The sequence below is a fragment of the Mobula birostris genome, unplaced genomic scaffold (assembly GCF_030028105.1).
Source record: "Mobula birostris isolate sMobBir1 unplaced genomic scaffold, sMobBir1.hap1 scaffold_601, whole genome shotgun sequence".
In the NCBI taxonomy this organism is placed as follows: Eukaryota; Metazoa; Chordata; class Chondrichthyes; order Myliobatiformes; family Myliobatidae; genus Mobula; species Mobula birostris.
Genome location: NW_027278323.1, coordinates 208,609 through 223,729, shown reverse-complemented (window position 1 = coordinate 223,729; position 15,121 = coordinate 208,609).

Genomic DNA, 15,121 nt, shown 5'->3' with positions numbered 1-15,121 from the left:
ATTACCATTCCTCACTGGTGATCTCCATCCCCTGGGATCACCATTCCTCAATGGTGATTTCAATCCCTGGGGATTACCATTCCTCACCGGTGATTTCCATCCCCTCAGATCACCATTCCTCACTGGTGATTCCCATCCCCCTCGAATCAGCATTCCTCACCAGTGATCTCCATCCCCAGTGAACACCATTCTTCACAGGTGATTTCCATCCCCCGGAATCAACATTCCTCACCGGTGATTTCAATCCCCAGGGATCATCATTTCTCACCGGAGATTTTCATCTCCCAGGAACACCATTCCTCACCGGTGATTTCCATCCCCTGGGATCACCAATCCTCACTGGTGATTTCAATCCCTGGGGATCACCATTCCTCACTGGTGATTTCCATCCCCCAGAATCACCATTCCTCACCGGTGATCTCCATTTCCGGGGATCAGCATTCTTCACCGGTGATTTCCATCCACCGGAATCAATATTCCTCAACGTTGATTTCAATCCCTGGGGATCACCATTCCTCACCGGTGATTTCCATCCCCTGGGATCACCATTCCTCACTGGTGATTTCCATCCCCCTGGAATCAATATTCCTCACCTGTGATCTCCATCCCTCGGGATCACCATTCTTCACCAGTGATTTCCATCCCCCAGGATCACCATTTCTCACCTGTTATTTCCATCCCCGGTGATCAACATTCCTCACCGGTGATTTCCATCCCCAGGAATCACCATTTCTCACCAGCAATTTCCATCCCCCAGGATCACCATTCCTCACCGGTGATTTCCATCCCCTGGGATCACCATTCCTAACTGGTGATTTCAATCCCTGGGGATCACCATTCCTCACTGGTGATCTCCATCCCCTGGGATCACCATTCCTCAATGTTGATTTCAATCCCTGGGGATTACCATTCCTCACCTGGTGATTTCCAGCCCCGAGCATCACCATTCCTTACCAGTGACCTCCATCCCCGGGGATCACCATTTCTCACTAGCGATTTCCATCCCCCTGGATCACCATTCCTCACCGTTGATTTCCATCCCCCGGGATCACCATTCTTCACCAGTGATTTCCATCCCTCAGGATAACCATTCCTCACCGGTGATCTCCATCCCCAGGTATCACCTTTCCTCAACGGTGATTTCAATCCCTGGGGATCACCATTCTTCACCAGTGCATTCCATCACCCAAGATCACCATTCCTCACCGGTGATTTCCATCCCCCGGAATCAACATTCCTAACCGGTGGTCTCCATCCCCAGGGATAACCATTCCTCAACAGTGATTTCAATCCCTGGGGATCACCATTCCTCACCGGTGATTTCCATCCCCTGGGATCACCAATCCTCACTGGTGATTTCAATCCCTGGGGATTACCATTCCTTACCGGTGATTTCCATCCCACGGGATCACCATTCCTCACTGGTGATTTCTATCCACCTGGAATCAACATTCTTCACCGGTGATCTCCATCCCCAGGGATCAGATTTCTTCACCTTTGATTTATAACCCCTGGTATCACCAATCCTCACTGGTGATTTCAATCCCTAGGGATCACCATTCCTCACTGGTGATTTCCATCCCCGGGGATCACCATTCCTCATCGGTGATTTCCATCCCTCGGAATCACCATTCCTCACCGGTGATCTCCATCCCCAGGGATCAGCATTCTTCACAGGTGATTTCCATCACCCGGAATCAATATTCCTCAACGGTGATTTCAATCCCTGGGGATCACCATTCTTCACCAGTGATTTCCATCCCCCAGGATCACCATTCCTCACCGGTATTTCCATCCCCGGGTATCAACATTCCTCACCGGTGATTTCCATCCCCAGGAATCACCATTTCTCACCGGCGATTTCCATCCTCCAGGATCACCATTCCTCACCGGTGATTTCCATCCCCTGGGATCACCATTGCTAACTGGTGATTTCAATCCCTGGGGATCACCATTCCTCACTTGTAATCTCCATCCCCTGGGATCACCATTCCTCAAAGGTGATTTCAATACCTGGGGATCACCATTCCTCACCGGTTATTTCCATCCCTCGCATCAACATTCCTCACCGGTGATTTCCATCCCCAGGAATCACCATTTCTCACCGGCGATTTCTATCCCCGAGGATCACCATTCCTCACCGGTGATTTCCATCCCCTGGGATCACCATTCCTCACCGGTGATTTCCATCCCACGGGATCACCATTCCTCACTGATGATTTCCATCCTCTTGGAATCCACATTCCTCACTAGTATCTCCATCCCCGGGAATCACCATTCTTCACCGGTGATTTCCATCCCCGGAATCACTATTCCTCACCGGTGATCTCCATCCCCGCGGATCACCATTCTTCACCGGTGATTTCCATCCCCCGGAATCAACATTCCTCAATGGTGATTTCAATCCCTGGGGATCACCATTCCTGACTGGTGATTTCCATTCCCTGGGAATCATCATTCCTCACCGGTGATCTCCATCCCCGGGGATCACCATTCTTCACCGGTGATTTCCATCCCTCCGGAATCACCATTCCTCACCGGTGATCTCCATCCCCGGGGATCACCATTCTTCAGCGGTGATTTCCATCCCCTGGAGTCAACATACCTCACCAGTGATTTCCATCCCCGGGGATCACCATTTCTCACCGGCGATTTCCATCCCCCAGGATCACCATTCCTCACCGGTGATTTCCATCCCCTGGGATCACCATTCCCAACTGGTGATTTCAATCCTTGGGGATCACCATTCCTCACCGGTGATTTCAATCCCTGGGGATCGCCATTCCTGACCTGGTGATTTCCAGCCCCGAGCATCACCATTCCTTACCAGTGACCTCCATCCCCGGGGATCACCACTTCTCACTAGCAATTCCCATCCCCCTGGATCACCATTCCTCACCGGTGATTTCCATCCCCCGGGATCACCATTCTTCACCAGTGATTTCCATCCCCCAGGATAACCATTCCTCACCGGTGATCTCCATCCCCAGGGATCACCTTTCCTCAACGGTGATTTCAATCCCTGGGGATCACCATTCCTCACTGGTGATTTCCATCCCCCTGGAATCAATATTCCTCACCTGTGATCTCCATCCCTCGGGATCACCATTCTTCACCAGTGATTTCCATCCCCCAGGATCACCATTTCTCACCTGTTATTTCCATCCCCGGTGATCAACATTCCTCACCGGTGATTTCCATCCCCAGGAATCACCATTTCTCACCAGCAATTTCCATCCCCCAGGATCACCATTCCTCACCGGTGATTTCCATCCCCTGGGATCACCATTCCTAACTGGTGATTTCAATCCCTGGGGATCACCATTCCTCACTGGTGATCTCCATCCCCTGGGATCACCATTCCTCAATGTTGATTTCAATCCCTGGGGATTACCATTCCTCACCTGGTGATTTCCAGCCCCGAGCATCACCATTCCTTACCAGTGACCTCCATCCCCGGGGATCACCATTTCTCACTAGCGATTTCCATCCCCCTGGATCACCATTCCTCACCGTTGATTTCCATCCCCCGGGATCACCATTCTTCACCAGTGATTTCCATCCCTCAGGATAACCATTCCTCACCGGTGATCTCCATCCCCAGGTATCACCTTTCCTCAACGGTGATTTCAATCCCTGGGGATCACCATTCTTCACCAGTGAGTTCCATCACCCAAGATCACCATTCCTCACCGGTGATTTCCATCCCCCGGAATCAACATTCCTAACCGGTGGTCTCCATCCCCAGGGATAACCATTCCTCAACAGTGATTTCAATCCCTGGGGATCACCATTCCTCACCGGTGATTTCCATCCCCTGGGATCACCAATCCTCACTGGTGATTTCAATCCCTGGGGATCACCATTCCTTACCGGTGATTTCCATCCCCTGGGATCACCATTCCCAACTGGTGATTTCAATCCTTGGGGATCACCATTCCTCACCGGTGATTTCAATCCCTGGGGATCGCCATTCCTGACCTGGTGATTTCCAGCCCCGAGCATCACCATTCCTTACCAGTGACCTCCATCCCCGGGGATCACCACTTCTCACTAGCGATTCCCATCCCCCTGGATCACCATTCCTCACCGGTGATTTCCATCCCCCGGGATCACCATTCTTCACCAGTGATTTCCATCCCCCAGGATAACCATTCCTCACCGGTGATCTCCATCCCCAGGGATCACCTTTCCTCAACGGTGATTTCAATCCCTGGGGATCACCATTCCTCACCAGTGATTTCCATCACCCAAGATTACCATTCCTCACCAGTGATTTCCATCCCTCGGGATCAGCATTCTTCACCGGTGATCTCTAGCCCTGAGCATCAGCATTCCTCACCGGTGACCTCCATCCCCGGGGATCACCATTCTTCACCGGGGTTTTCCACCACCCGGAATCAACATTTCTCACCGGTGATTTCCATCCCCAGTGATCACCATTTCTCACTGGCGATTTCCATCCCCCAGAATCACCATTCCTCGCCGATGATTACCATCACCTGGGATCAACATTCCTCACCGGTGATTTCCATCCCCCGGGATCACCATTTCTCACCGGTGATCTCCATCCCCGCGGATCACCATTCTTCACCGGTGATTTCTATCCGCCTGGAATCAACATTCTTCACCGGTGATCTCCATCCCCGGGGATCACCATTCCTCACCGGTGATTTCCATCCCACGGGATCACCATTCCTCACTGGTGACTTCTATCCGCCTGGAATCAACATTCCTCACCAGTGATCTCCATCCCCGGGGATCAGCATTCTTTACCGGTGATTTCCATCACCCGGAATCAATATTCCTCAACGGTGATTTCAATCCCTGGGGATCACCATTCTTCACCAGTGATTTCCATCCCCCAGGATCACCATTCCTCACCGGTTAATTCCATCCCCGGGGATCAACATTCCTCATCGGTTATCTCCATCCCCAGGGATAACCATTCTTCACCGGTGATTTCCATCCCCTGGGGATCAACATTCCTCACCGGTGATTTCCATCCCCCGGAATCACCATTCCTCACCGGTGATCTCCATCCCCGGGGATCAGCATTCTTCACCGGTGATTTCCATCCCCCGGAATCAATATTCCTCAACGGTGATTTCAATCCCTGGGGATCAACATTCCTCACCGGTGATTTCCATCCCCTGGGATCACCATTCCTCACTGGTGATTTCCATCCCCCTGGAATCAACATTCCTCACCGGTGATCTCCATCCCCGGGGATCACCATTCTTCACCAGTGATTTCCATCCCCCAGGATCACCATTTCTCACCGGCGATTTGCATCCCCCAGGATCACCATTCCTCACCGGTGATTTCCATCCCCTGGGATCACCATTCCCAACTGGTGATTTCAATCCTTGGGGATCACCATTCCTCACCGGTGGTTTCCATCCCACGGGATCACCGTTCCTCACTGGTGATTTCCATCCTCTTGGAATCCACATTCCTCACTAGTATCTCCATCCCCGGGGATCACCATTCTTCACCGGTGATTTCCATCACTGGAATCACTATTCCTCACCGGTGATCTCCATCCCCGGGGATCACCATTCCTCACCGGTGATTTCCATCCCCTGGGATCACCAATCCTCACTGGTGATTTCAATCCCTGGGGATCACCATTCCTTACCGGTGATTTCCATCCCACGAGATCACCATTCCTCACTGGTGATTTCTATCTGCCTGGAATCAACATTCTTCACCGGTGATCTCCATCCCCGGGGATCAGCATTCTTCACCGTTGATTTATAACCCCTGGTATCACCCATCCTCACTGGTGATTTCAATCCCTAGGGATCACCATTCCTCACTGGTGATTTCCATCCCCGGGGATCACCATTCCTCATCGGTGATTTCCATCCCTCGGAATCACCATTCCTCACCGGTGATCTCCATCCCCGGGGATCAGCATTCTTCACAGGTGATTTCCATCACCCGGAATCAATATTCCTCAACGGTGATTTCAATCCCTGGGGGTCACCATTCTTCACCAGCGATTTCCATCCCCCAGGATCACCATTCCTCACCGGTATTTCCATCCCCGGGGATCAACATTCCTCACCGGTGATTTCCATCCTCCAGGATCACCATTCCTCACCGGTGATTTCCATCCACTGGGATCACCATTGCTAACTGGTGATTTCAATCCCTGGGAATCACCATTCCTCACTGGTAATCTCCATCCCCTGGGATCACCATTCCTCAAAGGTGATTTCAATACCTGGGGATCACCATTCCTCACCGGTTATTTCCATCCCTCGCATCAACATTCCTCACCGGTGATTTCCATCCCCAGGAATCACCATTTCTCACCGGCGATTTCTATCCCCGAGGATCACCATTCCTCACCGGTGATTTCCATCCCCTGGGATCACCATTCCTCACCGGTGATTTCCATCCCACGGGATCACCATTCCTCACTGATGATTTCCATCCTCTTGGAATCCACATTCCTCACTAGTATCTCCATCCCCGGGGATCACCATTCTTCACCGGTGATTTCCATCCCCGGAATCACTATTCCTCACCGGTGATCTCCATCCCCGCGGATCACCATTCTTCACCGGTGATTTCCATCCCCCGGAACCAACATTCCTCAATGGTGATTTCAATCCCTGGGGATCACCATTCCTGACTGGTGATTTCCATTCCCTGGGAATCATCATTCCTCACCGGTGATCTCCATCCCCGGGGATCACCATTCTTCACCGGTGATTTCCATCCCTCCGGAATCACCATTCCTCACCGGTGATCTCCATCCCCGGGGATCACCATTCTTTAGCGGTGATTTCCATCCCCTGGAGTCAACATACCTCACCAGTGATTTCCATCCCCGGGGATCACCATTTCTCACCGGCGATTTCCATCCCCCAGGATCACCATTCCTCACCGGTGATTTCCATCCCCTGGGATCACCATTCCCAACTGGTGATTTCAATCCTTGGGGATCACCATTCCTCACCGGTGATTTCAATCCCTGGGGATCGCCATTCCTGACCTGGTGATTTCCAGCCCCGAGCATCACCATTCCTTACCAGTGACCTCCATCCCCGGGGATCACCACTTCTCACTAGCGATTCCCATCCCCCTGGATCACCATTCCTCACCGGTGATTTCCATCCCCCGGGATCACCATTCTTCACCAGTGATTTCCATCCCCCAGGATAACCATTCCTCACCGGTGATCTCCATCCCCAGGGATCACCTTTCCTCAACGGTGATTTCAATCCCTGGGGATCACCATTCCTCACCAGTGATTTCCATCACCCAAGATCACCATTCCTCACCAGTGATTTCCATCCCTCGGGATCAGCATTCTTCACCGGTGATCTCTAGCCCTGAGCATCAGCATTCCTCACCGGTGATTTCCATCCCCAGTGATCACCATTTCTCACTGGCGATTTCCATCCCCCAGAATCACCATTCCTCGCCGATGATTACCATCACCTGGGATCAACATTCCTCACCGGTGATTTCCATCCCCCGGGATCACCATTTCTCACCGGTGATCTCCATCCCCGCGGATCACCATTCTTCACCGGTGATTTCTATCCGCCTGGAATCAACATTCTTCACCGGTGATCTCCATCCCCGGGGATCACCATTCCTCACCGGTGATTTCCATCCCACGGGATCACCATTCCTCACTGGTGACTTCTATCCGCCTGGAATCAACATTCCTCACCGGTGATCTCCATCCCCGGGGATCAGCATTCTTTACCGGTGATTTCCATCACCCGGAATCAATATTCCTCAACGGTGATTTCAATCCCTGGGGATCACCATTCTTCACCAGTGATTTCCATCCCCCAGGATCACCATTCCTCACCGGTTAATTCCATCCCCGGGGATCAACATTCCTCATCGGTTATCTCCATCCCCAGGGATAACCATTCTTCACCGGTGATTTCCATCCCCTGGGGATCAACATTCCTCACCGGTGATTTCCATCCCCCGGAATCACCATTCCTCACCGGTGATCTCCATCCCCGGGGATCAGCATTCTTCACCGGTGATTTCCATCCCCCGGAATCAATATTCCTCAATGGTGATTTCAATCCCTGGGGATCAACATTCCTCACCGGTGATTTCCATCCCCTGGGATCACCATTCCTCACTGGTGATTTCCATCCCCCTGGAATCAACATTCCTCACCGGTGATCTCCATCCCCGGGGATCACCATTCTTCACCAGTGATTTCCATCCCCCAGGATCACCATTTCTCACCGGCGATTTGCATCCCCCAGGATCACCATTCCTCACCGGTGATTTCCATCCCCTGGGATCACCATTCCCAACTGGTGATTTCAATCCTTGGGGATCACCATTCCTCACCGGTGGTTTCCATCCCACGGGATCACCGTTCCTCACTGGTGATTTCCATCCTCTTGGAATCCACATTCCTCACCAGTATCTCCATCCCCGGGGATCACCATTCTTCACCGGTGATTTCCATCACTGGAATCACTATTCCTCACCGGTGATCTCCATCCCCGGGGATCACCATTCCTCACCGGTGATTTCCATCCCCTGGGATCACCAATCCTCACTGGTGATTTCAATCCCTGGGGATCACCATTCCTTACTGGTGATTTCCATCCCACGAGATCACCATTCCTCACTGGTGATTTCTATCTGCCTGGAATCAACATTCTTCACCGGTGATCTCCATCCCCGGGGATCAGCATTCTTCACCGTTGATTTATAACCCCTGGTATCACCCATCCTCACTGGTGATTTCAATCCCTAGGGATCACCATTCCTCACTGGTGATTTCCATCCCCGGGGATCACCATTCCTCATCGGTGATTTCCATCCCTCGGAATCACCATTCCTCACCGGTGATCTCCATCCCCGGGGATCAGCATTCTTCACAGGTGATTTCCATCACCCGGAATCAATATTCCTCAACGGTGATTTCAATCCCTGGGGATCACCATTCTTCACCAGCGATTTCCATCCCCCAGGATCACCATTCCTCACCGGTATTTCCATCCCCGGGGATCAACATTCCTCACCGGTGATTTCCATCCTCCAGGATCACCATTCCTCACCGGTGATTTCCATCCACTGGGATCACCATTGCTAACTGGTGATTTCAATCCTTGGGAATCACCATTCCTCACTGGTAATCTCCATCCCCTGGGATAACCATTCCTCAAAGGTGATTTCAATACCTGGGGATCACCATTCCTCAACGGTGATTTCCATCCCCCAGGATCACCATTCCTCACCGGTTATTTCCATCCCTCGCATCAACATTCCTCACCGGTGATTTCCATCCCCAGGAATCACCATTTCTCACCGGCGATTTCTATCCCCCAGGATCACCATTCCTCACTGGTGATTTCCATCCCCTGGGATCACCATTCCTCACCGGTGATTTCCATCCCACGGGATCACCATTCCTCACTGATGATTTCCATCCTCTTGGAATCCACATTCCTCACTAGTATCTCCATCCCCGGGGATCACCATTCTTCACCGGTGATTTCCATCCCCGGAATCACTATTCCTCACCGGTGATCTCCATCCCCGCGGATCACCATTCTTCACCGGTGATTTCCATCCCCCGGAATCAACATTCCTCAATGGTGATTTCAATCCCTGGGGATCACCATTCCTCACTGGTGATTTCCATTCCCCTGGAATTAGCATTCCTCACCGGTGATCTCCATCCCTGGGGATCACCATTCATCACCGGTGATTTCCATCCCTCCGGAATCACCATTCATCACCGGTGATCTCCATCCCCGGGGATCACCGTTCTTCAGCGGTGATTTCCATCCCCTGGGATCACCATTCCCAACTGGTGATTTCAATCCTTGGGGATCACCATTCCTCACCGGTGATTTCAATCCCTGGGGATCGCCATTCCTCACCTGGTGATTTCCAGCCCCGAGCATCACCATTCCTTACCAGTGACCTCCATCCCTGGGGATCACCACTTCTCACTAGCGATTTCCATCCCCCTGGATCACCATTCCTCACCAGTGATTTCCATCCCTCGGGATCACCATTCTTCACCAGTGATCTCTAGCCCTGAGCATCAGCATTCCTCACCGGTGACCTCCATCCCCGGGGATCACCATTCTTCACCGGGGATTTCCACCACCCGGAATCAACATTCCTCACCGGTGATTTCCATCCCCAGTGATCACCATTTCTCACTGGCGATTTCCATCCCCCAGAATCACCATTCCTCGCCGATGATTACCATCACCTGGGATCAACATTCCTCACCAGTGATTTCCATCCCCCGGGATCACCATTTCTCACCGGTGATCTCCATCCCCGCGGATCACCATTCTTCACCGGTAATTTCTATCCGCCTGGAATCAACATTCTTCACCGGTGATCTCCATCCCCGGGGATCACCATTGCTCACCGGTGATCTCCATCCCCGGGGATCCGCATTCTTCACAGGTGATTTCCATCACCCGGAATCAATATTCCTCAACGGTGATTTCAATCCCTGGGGATCACCATTCTTCACCAGTGATTTCCATCCCCCAGGATCACCATTTCTCACCTGTTATTTCCATCCCCGGGGATCAACATTCCTCACCGGTGATCTCCATCCCCAGGAATCACTATTTCTCACCGACGATTTCCATCCCCCAGGATAACCATTCCTCGCCGGTCATTTCTATCCCCTGGGATCACCATTCCTAACTGTTGATTTCAATCCCTGGGGATCACCATTCCTCAATGTTGATTTCAATGCCTGGGGATTACCATTCCTCACCGGTGATTTCCATCCCCCCAGATCACCATTCCTCACTGGTGATTCCCATCCCCCTCGAATCAATATTCCTCACCAGTGATCTCCATCCCCAGTGAACACCATTCTTCACCGGTGATTTTCATCCCCCGGAATCAACATTCCTCACCGGTGATTTCCATCCCCAGGGATCATCATTTCTCACCGGAGATTTTCATCTCCCAGGATCACCATTCCTCACCGGTGATTTCCATCCCCTGGGATCACCAATCCTCACTGGTGATTTCAATCGCTGGGAATCACCATTACTCACCAGTGATTTCCATCCCACGGGATCACCATTACTCACTGGTGATTTCTATCTGCCTGGAATCAACATTCTTCACCGGTGATCTCCATCCCCGGGGATCAGCATTCTTCACCGTTGATTTATAACCCCTGGGATCACCAATCCTCACTGGTGATTTCAATCCCTAGGGATCACCATTCCTCACTGGTGATTTCCATCCCCGGGGATCACCATTCCTCACCGGTGATTTCCATCCCCTGGAATCACCATTCTTCACTGGTGATCTCCATCCCCGGGGATCACCATTCCTCACCGGTGATTTCCATCCCCCGGAGTCAACAAACCTCACCGGTGATTTCCATCCAAGGGGATCACTATTTCTCACCGGTGATCTCCATCCCCAGGGATCACCATTCTTCACCGTTGATTTATACCCCTGGGATCACCAATCCTCACTGGTTATTTCAATCCTGAGGGATTACCATTCCTCACTGGTGATTTCCATCCCGGGGATCAACATTCCTCACAGGTGATTTCAATCCCTGGGGATCACCATTCCTCACTGGTGATATCCATCCCCTGGGATCACCATTCCTCAATCGTGATTTCAATACCTGGGGATCACCATTCCTCACCGGTGATTTCCATCCCCCAAGATCACCATTCCTCAACAGTTATTTCCATCCCCGGGGATGAACATTCCTCATCGGTGATTTCCATCCCCTGGGATCACCATTCCCAACTGGTGATTTCAATCCTTGGGGATCACCATTCCTCACCGGTGATTTCCATCCCACGGGATCACCATTCCTCACTGGTGATTTCCATCCTCTTGGAATCAGCATTCCTCACCGGTGATTACCATCCCCGGGGATCACCATTCTTCACCGGTGATTTCCATCCCTCCGGAATCACCATTCCTCACCGGTGATCTCCATCCCCGGGGATCACCGTTCTTCAGCGGTGATTTCCATCCCCTGGAGTCAACATACCTCACCGGTGATTTCCATTTCCGGGGATCACCATTTCTCACCGGCGATTTCCATCCCCCAGGATCACCATTCCTCACTGGTGATCTCCATCCTCCGGGATCACCATTCCTCAACGGTGATTTCAATCCCTGGGGATCACCTTTCCTCACCAGTGATTTCCAGCCCCCGGGATCACCATTCCTCAGCGGTGATTTCCATTCCCCGGGATCACCATTCCTCACCGGTGATCTCCATCCCCGCGGATCACCATTCCTCACCGTTGATTTCCATCCTCCCAAAATCACGATTCCTCGCCGGTGATCTCCATCCCCAGGGATCACCATACAACACCGGTGATTTCCATCCCCCGGAATCAACATTCCGCACCGGTGATTTCCATCCCCAGGGATCACCATTCCTCACTGCTGATTTCCATTCCCTGGGATCACCGTCCCTAACTGGTGATTTCAATCCCTGGGGATTGCCATTCCTCACTGGTGATCTCCATCCCTTGGGATCACCATTCCTCAATGGTGATTTCAATACCTGGGGATTACCATTCCTCACCGGTGATTTCCATCCCCTCAGATCACCATTCCTCACTGGTGATTCCCATCCCCCTCGAATCAGTATTCCTCACCAGTGATCTCCATCCCCAGTGAACACCATTCTTCACCGGTGATTTCCATCCCGCGGAATCAACATTCCTCACCGGTGATTTCCATCCCCAGGGATCATCATTTCTCACTGGAGATTTTCATCTCCCAGGAACACCATTCCTCACCGGTGATTTCCATCCCCTGGGATCACCAATCCTCACTTGTGATTTCCATCCACCGGAATCAATACTCCTCAACGTTGATTTCAATCCCTGGGGATCACCATTCCTCACTGGTGATTTCCATCCCCTGGGATCACCATTCCTCACTGGTGATTTCCATCCCCCTGGGATCAATATTCCTCACCTGTGATCTCCATCCCTCGGGATCACCATTCTTCACCAGTGATTTCCATCCCCCAGGATCACCATTTCTCACCTGTTATTTCCATACCCGGTGATCAACATTCCTCACCGGTGATTTCCATCCCCAGGAATCACCATTTCTCACCAGCGATTTCCATCCCCCAGGATCACCATTCCTCACCGGTGATTTCCATCCCCTGGGATAACCATTCCTAACTGGTGATTTCAATCCCTGGGGATCACCATTCCTCACTGGTGATCTCCATCCCCAGGAATCACCATTCCTCAATGTTGATTTCAATCCCTGGGGATTACCATTCCTCACCGGTGATTTCCATCCCCCCAGATCACCATTCCTCACTGGTGATTCCCATCCCCCTCGAATCAATATTCCTCACCAGTGATCTCCATCCCCAGTGAGCACCATTCTTCACCGGTGATTTCCATCCCCCGGAATCAACATTCCTAACCGGTGATTTCCATCCCCAGGGATCATCATTTCTCACCGGAGAATTTCATCTCCCAGGATCACCATTCCTCACCGGTGATTTCCATCCCCTGGGATCACCAATCCTCACTGGTGATTTCAGTCCCTGGGGATCACCATTCCTTACCGGTGATTTCCATCCCACGGGATCACCATTCCTCACTGGTGATTTCTATCCGCCTGGAATCAACATTCTTCACCGGTGATCTCCATCCCCGGGGATCAGCATTCTTCACCGTTGATTTATAACCCCTGGTATCACCAATCCTCACTGGTGATTTCAATCCCTAGGGATCACCATTCCTCACTGGTGATTTCCATCCCCGGGGATCACCATTCCTCATCGGTGATTTCCATCCCTCGGAATCATCATTCCTCACCGGTGATCTCCATCCCCGGGGATCAGCATTCTTCACAGGTGATTTCCATCACCCGGAATCAATATTCCTCAACGGTGATTTCAATCCCTGGGGATCACCATTCTTCACCAGTGATTTCCATCCCCCAGGATCACCATTCCTCACCGGTATTTCCATCCCCGGGAATCAACATTCCTCACCGGTGATTTCCATCCCCAGGGATCACCATTTCTCACCGGCGATTTCCATCCTCCAGGATCACCATACCTCACCGGTGATTTCCATCCCCTGGGATCACCATTATTAACTGGTGATTTCAATCCCTGGGGATCACCATTCCTCACTGGTAATCTCCATCCCCTGGGATCACCATTCCTCAAAGGTGATTTCAATACCTGGGGATCACCATTCCTCACCGGTGATTTCCATCCCCCAGGATCACCATTCCTCACTGGTTATTTCCATCCCTCGCATCAACATTCCTCACCGGTGATTTCCATCCCCAGGAATCACCATTTCTCACCGGCGATTTCTATCCCCCAGGATCACCATTCCTCACCGGTGATTTCCATCCCCAGGAATCACCATTTCTCACCGGCGATTTCTATCCCCCAGGATCACCATTCCTCACCGGTGATTTCCATCCCCTGGGATCACCATTCCCAACTGGTGATTTCAATCCTTGGGAATCACCATTCCTCACCGGTGATTTCCATCCCACGGGATCACCATTCCTCACTGATGATTTCCATCCTCTTGGAATCCACATTCCTCACTAGTATCTCCATCCCCGGGGATCACCATTCTTCACCGGTGATTTCCATCCCCGGAATCACTATTCCTCACCAGTGATCTCCATCCCCGCGGATCACCATTCTTCACCGGTGATTTCCATCCCCCGGAATCAACATTCCTCACTGGTGATTTCCATCCCCCTGGAATCAGCATTCCTCACCGGTGATCTCCATCCCCGGGGATCACCGTTCTTCAGCGGTGATTTCAATCCCCTGGAGTCAACATACCTCACCGGTGATTTCCATCCCCGGGGATCACCATTTCTCACCGGCGATTTCCATCCCCCAGGATCACCATTCCTCACCGGTGATTTCCATCCCCTGGGATCACCATTCCCAACTGGTGATTTCAATCCTTGGGGATCACCATTCCTCACCGGTGATTTCAATCCCTGGGGATCACCATTCCTCACCGGTGATTTCCATCCCCCAAGATCACCATTCCTCAACAGTTATTTCCATCCCTGGGGATGAACATTCCTCATCGGTGATTTCCATCCCCTGGGATCAGCATTCCCAACT